Raw genomic sequence first — 9,763 nt, forward strand, 5'->3', positions numbered from 1 at the left:
GGGCACATGCCCTGTGTGCCCAGTCGGTATTCGGCCGACTGGGTAGACAAACTGTCCAATCTAAAGATTGTTAGCCGGTATGGCGAATTGTGTGACTGTCAGTGACTGACATAAGAGAAAAACTGCTGATGCACAACCACATTTTGAAATAGCACCTGGTGTATTCTACTATTCTAACTCTCAACAGTAAGTTGAGATGCGACTGAGTTCTTTAGCTTTATGCCTTATGCCCTGATCAGGGTTCACACCAGCTTAGCACAGAGCTCCAGTTACCAAGTAACGGAGAGAGAGAGCAGTCTGACCCCTGCTGGTTTTAAAGAGAATCACTACGTCTCCAGGACAGTCCTGTCCATTATATCAGGTGCTACAGGTGTTCAAAGTACATGCCGTATAGCAGACACTTTTATACAAAGCGACTAACAGCAGCACATGCATACATTTTTGCATGGGTGACCCGAGAGGGAATTATACCACAATCCTGACGTTGAAAGTGGAATATTCTACCAACTTTACCATACAGCAACAGAAGGGTCCATGTCTTAGGATAACTGAAATATACTGAGTGTACATTTCAGAGCACTGTTAAGCTGAGCCTTTTAAAACAGGCCTAAGGACATTAGCCACAACCGAAGGTACCTGTGCTCTCTGAGCTCTCTGCCCCTCCTCTCACTGAGGTGACCACGTGGACAATACGAATGCACCAACAACTACATTTACATAACTATGCCTATCATAGAGCGATGGAAGGGCAAAGCTTTTCCTTTTCAAAAACCCTGTAGCTATACTCATAAAATGAACAATACAAGTATGTCAGATATCGCCAATTGAAGCCCCTGCTCTAACAACCTGTCAACACAGTGACAGGTTGAGATCTGTCAGTTGATCTCGTATTAAGAATTAATTAGACTGACAACTGCTGACGCTAGCATCACCCCACTGCTGTTTCTGGCTTCCCTGTCAATACTATCAAATGTCATTCGCCCATTTTTAAAAATGTATTTCACCTTTATTTAACCAGGTAGGCTAGTTGAGAACAAGTTCTCATTTGCAACTGCGACCTGGCCAAGATAAAGCAAAGCAGTTCGACACATACAACAACACAGAGTTACACATGGAATATACAAACATACAATCAATAATACAGTAGAAAAAGTTTATATACAGCATGTGCAAATGAGGTAGGATAAGAGAGGTAAGGCAATAAATAGGCCATGGTGACAAAGTAATTACAATATAGCAATTAAACACTGGAATGGTAGAATGTGCAAGTAGAGATACTGGGATGCAAAGGAGCAAGATAAATAAATTAACACAGTATGGGGATGAGGTAGTTGGATGGGCTATTTACAGATGGGCTATGTACAGGTGCAGGGATATGTGAGCTGCTCTGACAGCTGGTGCTTAAAGCTAGTGAGGGAGATAAGAGTCTCCAGCTTTAGTGATTTTTGCAGTTCGTTCCAGTCATTGGCAGCAGTGAACTGGAAGGAGAGGCGGCCAAAGGAAGAATTGGCTTTGGGGGTGACCGGTGAGATATACCTGCTGGAGCACGTGCTATGTGTGGGTGTTGCTATGGTGACCAGTGCGCTGAGATAAGGCGGGGCTTTACCTAGCAGAGACTTGTAGATGATCTGGAGCCAGTAGGTTTGGTGAGGAGTATGAAGCGAGGGCCAGCTAACGAGAGCGTACAGGTTGCAGTGGTGGGTAGTATATGGGGCTTTGGTGAGTAGAGTGTTGGAGGCTAATTTGTAAATGACATCGCCGAATTCGAGGATCGGTAGGATGGTCAGTTTTACGAGGGTATGTTTGGCAGCATGAGTGAAGGATGCTTTGTTGTGAAAGAGGAAGCCAATTCTAGATTTAATTTTGGATTGGAGATGCTTAATGTGAGTCTGGAAGGAGAGTTTACAGTCTAACCAGACACCTAGGTATTTGTAGTTGTCCACATATTCTAAGTCAGAACCGTCCAGAGTAGTGATGCTAGATGGGCGGGCAGGTGGGGGCAGCGATCGGTTGAAGAGCATGCATTTAGTTTTACTTGCATTTAAGAGCAGTTGGAGGCCACGGAAGGAGTGTTGTATGGCATTGAAGCTCGTCTGGAGGTTAGTTAACACAGTGTCCAAAGGGCCAGAAGTATACAGAATGGTGTCGTCTGCGTAGAGGTGGATCAGAGAATCACCAGCAGCAAGAGCGACATCATTGATGTATACAGAGAAAAGAGTCGGCCCAAGAATTGAACCCTGTGGCAGCCCCATAGAGACTGCCAGAGGTCCGGACAACAGGCCCTCCGATTTGACACACTGAACTCTGTCTGAGAAGTAGTTGGTGAACCAGGCGAGGCAGTCATTTCAGAAGCCAAGGCTATTGAGTCTGCCGATAAGAATGTGGTGATTGACAGAGTCAAAAGCCTTGGCCAGGTCGATACAGCTGCACAGTATTGTCTCTTATCGATGGCGGTTATGATATCGTTTAGGACCTTGAGGGTGGCTGAGGTGCACCCATGACCAGCTCGGAAACGAGATTGCATGGCGGAGAAGGTACGTGGGATTCGAAATGGTCGGTGATCTGTTTGTTAACTTGGCTTTCGAAGACCTTAGAAAGGCAGGGTAAGATAGATATAGGTCTGTAGCAGTTTGGGTGTAGTGTGTCTCCCCCTTTGAAGAGGGGGATGACCACAGCTGCTTTCCAATCTTTGGGAATCTCAGACGACACAAAAGACTGGTTGAACAGGCTAGTAATAGGGGTTGCAACAATTTCGGCGGATAGTTTTAGCGAGGGTCCAGATTGTCTAGCCCGGCTGATTTGTAGGGGTCCAGATTTTGCAGCTCTTTCAGAACATCAGCTATCTGGATTTGGGTGAAAGAGAAATGGGGAGGCTTGGGCAGGTTACTGTAGGGGGTGGGGGGGGGGGGGGGCTGTTGATCGGGGTAGGGGTAGCCAGGTGGAAAGCAAGGCCAACAGTAGAAAAATGCTTATTGAAATGTTCAATTATAGTGGATTTATCGGTGGTAACAGTGTTTCCTAGCCTCAGTGCAGTGGGCAGCTAGGAGGAGGTGCTCTTATTCTCCATGGACTTTACAGTGTCCCAAAACTTTTTTGAGTTTGTGCTACATGATGCAAATGTCTGCTTGACAAAGCTAGCCTTAGCTTTCCTAACTGCCTGTGTATATTTGTTCCTAACATCCCTGAAAAGTTGCATATCACGGGGGCTATTCGATGCTAATGCAGAACGCCACAGGATGTTTTTGTGCTGGTCAAGGGCAGTCAGGTCTGGAGAGAACCAAGGGCTGTATCTGTTCCTGGTTCTACATTTCTTGAATGGGGCATGCTTATTTAAGATGGTGAGAAAGGCATTTTTAAATAACAACCAGGCATCCTCTACTGACGGAATGAGGTCAATATCATTCCAGGATACCCGGGCCAGGTCGATTAGAAAGGCCTGCTCGCTGAAGTGTTTTAGGGAGCGTTTGACAGTGATGAGGGGTGGTCGTTTGGTCGCAGACCCATTACGGATGCAGGCAATGAGACAGTGATCACTGAGATCTTGGTTGAAAACAGCAGAGGTGTATTTGTAGGGCAAGTTGGTAGGATGATATCTATGAGGGTGCCCGTGTTTACGGATTTGGGGTTGTACCTGGTGGGTTCATTGATCATTTGTGTGAGATTGAGGGCATCAAGCTTAGATTGTAGGATGGCCGGGGTGTTAAGCAGGTCACAGTTTAGGTCACCTAGCAGCACGAGCTCTGAAGATAGATGGGGGGCAATCAATTCACATATGGTGTCCAGGGCACAGCTGGGGGCAGAGGGTGGTCTATAGCAGGCGGCAACGGTGAGAGACTTGTTCCTGGAAAGGTGGATTTTTAAAAGTAGAAGCTCAAATTGTTTGGGCACAGACCTGAATAGTAAGACAGAACTCCGCAGGCTATCTATGCAGTAGATTGCAACTCAGCCCCCTTTGGCAGTTCTATCTTGTCAGAAAATGTTATAGTTAGGGATGGAAATTTCAGGGTTTTTGGTGGACTTCCTAAGCCAGGATTCAGACACGGCTAGGACATCCGGGTTGGCAGAGTGTGCTAAAGCAGTGAATAAAACAAACTTAGGGAGGAGGCTTCTAATGTTAACATGCATGAAACCAAGGCTTTTACAGTTACAGAAGTCAACAAATGAGAGCACCTGGGGAGTAGTAGTGGAGCTAGGCACTGCAGGGCCTGGATTAACCTCTTCATCACCAGAGGAACAGAGGAGGAGTAGGATGAGGGTACGGCTAAAGGCTATCAGGACTGATCGTCTAGTGCGTTCAGAGCAGAGAGTAAAAGGAGCAGGTTTCTGGGCGTGAGAGAATATATTCAAGGCATAATGTACAGACAGAGGTATGGTAGGATGTGAGTACATTGGAGGTAAACCCAGGCATTGAGTAATGATGAGAGAGATATTGTCTCTAGAGACGTTTAAACCAGGTGAGGTCACCGCATTGAAGACATTCCACGGCTTATAAAAAGCTGCCTTTGCTGTTCTGTCAGATCAATTTTGCGGTACCAGTAAAATTATCTTTCAAAATAACATAATGCTGTTATTTTCACTAAACTAAAAATTCCATACCACAATAAGAGGTAGTCCCTATGGACAGAGGTACCATTTGGATACTATCATCTCACCAACTGGTTCTATGGCATAATAGTTAGAACTATGGACTCTGAATCTAGAAATCCGAGTGCAAATCTAGGTAGGACCAGCCTGGCTTTTGCATCTAATGAAGTGGGAGCAGTGAAGTGGCCAAAATACACATGAATTGAGTCCCTATTCACTACATACTGCAGTTCCAACCAGTACCAGATGGTGGCAGCAGTGTATGGTCCACCTGCACCAACCATATAGTCTATGGCTGCGACAACAGTTGGTTAGTAAGGATATGTTTACGTTTTCACAGTGGAAAGTAACTGAAAATTGGGGATTTTACTGGTTGAGAAGAAAATTAAATAAAGTTCAGCATGTGAATTCTATTCTATATTTTTCCATTTTTGCAAACATCTTCCAAACCAGATATTTCCTGATGTTCCCATCCATGCAGATTCAGTTGTCTGGATGCAAATTCTTTCCAGAGTCCTAATGAATATTGAGGTTACAAAATAGAAGGAGACGACAGAGAGAAGGGGAGGGATAGAAGGAGGCGACAGAGAGAAGGGGGGGGGTAGAAGGAGACGACAGAGGGAGGGGGAGGGATATAAGGAGACGACAGAGAGAGGGGGAGGAATAGAAGGAGGCGACAGAGAGATGGGGAGGGATAGAAGGAGGCGACAGAGGGAGGGGGAGGGATATAAGGACACGACAGAGAGAGGGGAGGAATAGAAGGAGGCGACAGAGAGATGGGGAGGGATAGAAGGAGGCGACAGAGGGAGGGGGTGGGATATAAGGAGACGACAAAGAGGGGGAGGAATAAAAGGAGGCGAGAGAGAGAGGGGGAGGAATAGAAGGAGGCGACAGAGAGATGGGGAGGGATAGAAGGAGGCGACATAGGGAGGGGGAGGGATATAAGGACACGACAGAGAGAGGGGAGGAATAGAAGGACGCGACAGAGAGAGGGGGAGGGATAGAAGGAGGCGACAGAGAGAGGGGGAGGGATAGAAGGAGACGACAAAGAGGGGGAGGAATAAAAGGAGGCGACAGAGAGAGAGATAAAAGGAGGCGAGAGAGATAGAAGGAGACGACAGAGAGAGGGGGAGGGATAGAAGGAGACGACAGAGAGCGGGGGAGAGATAGAAGGAGGCTACAGAGAGAGGGGGAGGGATAGAAGGAGGCTACAGAGAGAGGGGGAGGGATAGAAGGAGACGACAAAGAGGGGGAGGAATAAAAGGAGGCGACAGAGAGAGAGATAAAAGGAGGCGACAGAGAGAGAGATAGAAGGAGACGACAAAGAGAGGGGGATGGATAGAAGGAGACGACAAAGAGAGGGGGATGGATAGAAGGAGATGACAGAGGGAAGGGGAGGGATAGAAGGAGGCGACAGAGAGAGGGGGAGGGAAAGAAGGAGACGACAGAGGGAAGGGGAGGGATAGAAGGAGGCGACAGAGAGAGGGGGAGGGAATGAAGGAGGCGACAGTGAAAGGGGGAGAAATAGAAGGAGGCGACAGAGAGAGGGGGAGGAATAGAAGGAGGCGACAGAGAGAGGGGGAGGAATAGGAGGCGACAGAGAGAGGGGGAGGAATAGGAGGCGACAGAGAGAGGGGGAGGGATAGAATGAGACGACAGAGGGAGGGGGAGGGATATAAGGAGACGACAGAGAGAGGAGGAAAAATAGAAGGAGGCGACAGAGAGAGGGGGAGGAATAGAAGGAGGCGACAGAGAGAGGGGGAGGGAAAGAAGGAGGCGACAGTGAAAGGGGGAGAAATAGAAGGAGGCGACAGAGAGAGGGGAAGGAATAGAAGGAGGCGACAAAGAGAGGGAAGGGATAGAAGGAGACGACAGAGGGAGGGGGAGGGATATAAGGAGACGACAGAGAGACGGGGAGGAATAGAAGGAGGCGACAGAGAGAGGGGGAGGGATAGAAGGAGACAACAGAGAGAGGGGGAGGGATAGAAGGAGATGACAGAGAGATGGGGAGAATATAAGGAGATGACAGAGAGATGGGGAGAATAGAAGGAGGCGACAGAGAGATGAGCAGGAATAGAAGGAGACGACAGAGACAGGGGGATGGATAGAAGGAGGCAACAGAGGGAGGGGGAGGGATAGAAGAGGGGATTTGGGATGGGAGAACTAAGTTTAGTGTCACAGAACTGGTTCTTAAGAGAGCCATGTGCAGGGCTAACATTAGACTCTTGGCAGTGTCCAGGACCAATCTTAACTCTGCTTGCCTCGGGCTTCCAGGGATCTGCTAGAGTATTTTCAGCTATGTGCCTGGCTGACAGACTCCCCCTTTCTCTTCTCCTCTCCTCACCCACATCTCTCCTGTCCTCTCCTCCCCTTCTTTTCTCCTCTCCTTACCCACATCTCTCATCCTTCCCTTCTCTTCTCTTCTCCCGATCCCCATCCCCTTCCCTCCTTTACCCTCTCATCCTCCTCCCTTCACCTTTCTCCTCATCCCACTCTTCCCATACTCTCCTTCTCCCCTCCCCTCCTCATCTTCCTTCCCCTCCACCGTCATAACTCAGCCTCTGGTTCTGAAGAGCAGAGCCACAAGTTCAGTGTTCTACAGCATCACCAGTGGAGAATCGGTCTGTTAGAGAAATCAGACCCAAATTTGTCAATGCCAAGGAGGCTCTGGCAGTGGAAGGGTAATGTGAACAAACTAGGGTTTTGGAGCTCTGTGTCTGTGTAGAGTTATGTGAGGAAGTATGTGTCTTCCTGACTCCAGCCCAGATGAAAAGAGGAGGGAATCAGCGATGTGACATACATTTGGATAGTCATCAAGCTATTAGGAGTGTGTCTGTGTGTGGAGGAGCGGATGTCATCAACCTTCTTTTCAACGTGGTTGACAAAGTTGTCCACAATGAGGGAGGAGGGAGGGGGAGGATGATTAAGGAGGGAGGAGAAGGTGGAAAATAGTTTCCTAGGGTTAGAGGCAAAAGCCTGGAATTTAGAGTGATAGAAAGTGGCTTTAGCAGCAGATACAGAGGAAGAGGAGGTAGAGAGGAAGGATGATAGGATAGGTCCTGAATGGATGATAGGTCCTCTGGAAGATTCGTTTTCCTCCATTTCCGCTCAGCTGCACACAACACTGTTCTGTAAGCTCGGAGCACGGGGCAGCTACAGAGCACGGGGGAGGGCCGAGCCAGCCCGGGAGGAAAGGGGACAGTACGAGTCATAGGATGCGAAAAGGGAGGAGAGTAGGGTCGAAGAGGCAGAATCCGGAGACAGGAGGGAGAAGGATTTAGCAGAAGGCAGAGATGATAGGATAGAAGAGGAGAGAGTAGTGGGAGAGCGAGAGTGAAGATTGTGATGACACATGACCATCTGGGTAGGGGCTGAGTGGTTAGGGTTGGAGGAAAGGAGACAGAGAAGGAAACAACATGACCATCTGGGTAGGGGCTGAGTGGTTAGGGTTGGAGGAAAGGAGACAGAGAAGGAAACAACATGACCATCTGGATAGGGGCTGAGTGGTTAGGGTTGTAGGAAAGGAGACAGAGAAGGAAATAAAGTAGTGATCAGAGACCTGGAGGGGGGTTACAGTGAGATTAGTTGGAGAACAGAGACCTGGAGGGGGGTTACAGTGAGATTAGTAGGAGAACAGAGACCTGGAGGGGGGTTACAGTGAGATTAGTTGGAGAACAGAGACCTGGAGGGGGGTTACAGTGAGATTAGTAGGAGAACAGAGACCTGGAGGGGGGTTACAGTGAGATTAGTAGGAGAACAGAGACCTGGAGGGGGGTTACAGTGAGATTAGTAGGAGAACAGAGACCTGGAGGGGGGTTACAGTGAGATTAGTAGGAGAACAGAGACCTGGAGGGGGGTTACGGTGAGATTAGTAGGAGAACAGAGACCTGGAGGGGGGTTACAGTGAGATTAGTAGGAGAACAGAGACCTGGAGGGGGTTTACGGTGAGATTAGTAGGAGAACAGAGACCTGGAGGGGGGTTACAGTGAGATTAGTAGGAGAACAGAGACCTGGAGGGGGGTTACGGTGAGATTAGTAGGAGAACAGAGACCTGGAGGGGGGTTACAGTGAGATTAGTTGGAGAACAGAGACCTGGAGGGGGGTTACAGTGAGATTAGTAGGAGAACAGAGACCTGGAGGGGGGTTACAGTGAGATTAGTAGGAGAACAGAGACCTGGAGAGGGGTTACGGTGAGATTAGTAGGAGAACAGAGACCTGGAGGGGGGTTACAGTGAGATTAGTAGGAGAACAGAGACCTGGAGAGGGGTTACAGTCAGATTAGTAGGAGAACAGAGACCTGGAGAGGGGTTACAGTCAGATTAGTAGGAAAACAGAGACCTGGAGGGGGGTTACAGTGAGATTAGTAGGAGAACAGAGACCTGGAGAGGGGTTACAGTGAGATTAGTAGGAGAACAGAGACCTGGAGGGGGGTTACAGTGAGATTAGTAGGAGAACAGAGACCTGGAGAGGGGTTACAGTGAGATTAGTAGGAGAACAGAGACCTGGAGGAGGGTTAAAGTGAGATTAGTAGGAGAACAGAGACCTGGAGGGGGGTTACAGTCAGATTAGTAGGAGAACAGAGACCTGGAGGGGGGTTACAGTGAGATTAGTAGGAGAACAGAGACCTGGAGAGGAGTTACAGTGAGATTAGTAGGAGAACAGAGACCTGGAGAGGGGTTACAGTGAGATTAGTAGGAGAACAGAGACCTGGAGGGGGGTTACAGTGAGATTAGTAGGAGAACAGAGACCTGGAGAGGGGTTACAGTGAGATTAGTAGGAGAACAGAGACCTGGAGGGGGGTTACAGTGAGATTAGTTGGAGAACAGAGACCTGGAGGGGGGTTACAGTGAGATTAGTAGGAGAACAGAGACCTGAAGGGGGGTTACAGTGAGATTAGTAGGAGAACAGAGACCTGGAGGGGGGTTACAGTGAGATTAGTAGGAGAACAGAGACCTGGAGGGGGGTCACAGTGAGATTAGTAGGAGAACAGAGACCTGGAGGGGGGGTTACTGTGAGATTAGTAGGAGAACAGAGACCTGGAGAGGGGTTACAGTGAGATTAGTAGGAGAACAGAGACCTGGAGAGGGGTTACAGTGAGATTAGTAGGAGAACAGAGACCTGGAGAGGGGTTACAGTGAGATTAGTAGGAGAACAGAGACCTGGAGGGGGGTTACAGTGA

The sequence above is a fragment of the Salvelinus alpinus genome, chromosome 28 (assembly GCF_045679555.1).
Source record: "Salvelinus alpinus chromosome 28, SLU_Salpinus.1, whole genome shotgun sequence".
NCBI classification, from domain to species: Eukaryota; Metazoa; Chordata; class Actinopteri; order Salmoniformes; family Salmonidae; genus Salvelinus; species Salvelinus alpinus.